The following is a 1,032-nucleotide window of genomic DNA, read 5'->3' as shown; positions in this document are numbered from 1 at the left end:
TCACTTTTAGATGTATCTTTCTTCGCATCAACTACTCGACGTACAGACATAATTTTTTTCAAAAGAATCATGCCAGATATCATAGTTATGGATCCCAAATAATAGATCTAAAGGAAATTGAAAAGGATAGCATAGACATAGTTCATACAATATTTTTGAGGGAAATGGTTAGTACAATTTTAGAAAAGAAATACTTATATAGAAAAGAACTTAAACATCTGTAAAATCATATATATTATTAGATGGATGTACATTGGATAGAAATTATGTTGACAGCAAGACAAGAATTCATCTTGAAATGGATCCACATTTCTATGATCTTGTAATTCACAGAATTAAGCATCTTGCATTAGTGACGAATTCAAATTCAACATATGCCCAACCCAAATAGTTAAAGCAAGAACAGAACAAACAACATACATGAAGCAAAGAACGAAGACAGCGGCACATTTCCTACCAATAAAACATCTAGGTTTATATCTAATTCTCTAGTGATAACCATTTCATGCAGATTTTACTACTAACCTGAAGCTTCCGGATTCCTTGTAGTGCACTTTTGTATGCCAAGAGAGAATACCCAGATCTAATACCCAAATTCCTCAAAACAGTGGAATCGGTCAAATCCCTCTATCAATGATTACACATGCAATAAGTATAGTATCACATTACCAAAATGAAACACTAAGACGTGTTTTTTGAACTGTGATATAGCACTGAACTTAACATTAGGTACTCCTCAAGAACCATGAATAAAGATGGAAAAGTAAATGATACACACCTGCATACGAGAGATGGGCAATTTCGAGCTGAGAGCTAGCAGATAAAATAGCATTAGACAAATACAAGTTGCCCTCACTATTTTCAAAATCAATGGGATTAACTTTATGAGGCATAGTTTAAGATCCAATCTCCCCAGCCTTGGTCATCTGGAAAGCAAAATTATCATGAAATCATTTAGTTCCAAATTGGAAGTTTAGGAGCTAAAATAGGTCCTAATATTTTAGGGGTATAGTGGTCAAGCATAAGAAAATT

At 33.4% G+C, this 1,032-nt stretch overlaps 1 long non-coding RNA gene across 1 annotated transcript; it reads right to left on the bottom strand.

Moving 5' to 3' along the window:
• On the bottom strand, nt 524–814 carry LOC109844884. The gene is made up of 2 exons (XR_002248156.1): nt 779–814; nt 524–627 (listed from the first exon to the last, which is right to left on the bottom strand). It is a non-coding gene; the product is annotated as an uncharacterized LOC109844884 (long non-coding RNA).

The sequence above is a fragment of the Asparagus officinalis genome, chromosome 6 (assembly GCF_001876935.1).
Source record: "Asparagus officinalis chromosome 6, Aspof.V1, whole genome shotgun sequence".
Classification (NCBI taxonomy): domain Eukaryota; kingdom Viridiplantae; phylum Streptophyta; class Magnoliopsida; order Asparagales; family Asparagaceae; genus Asparagus; species Asparagus officinalis.
Note: the sequence above shows the minus strand (reverse complement) of the source record. Positions and strands in the feature narration are given on the sequence as shown.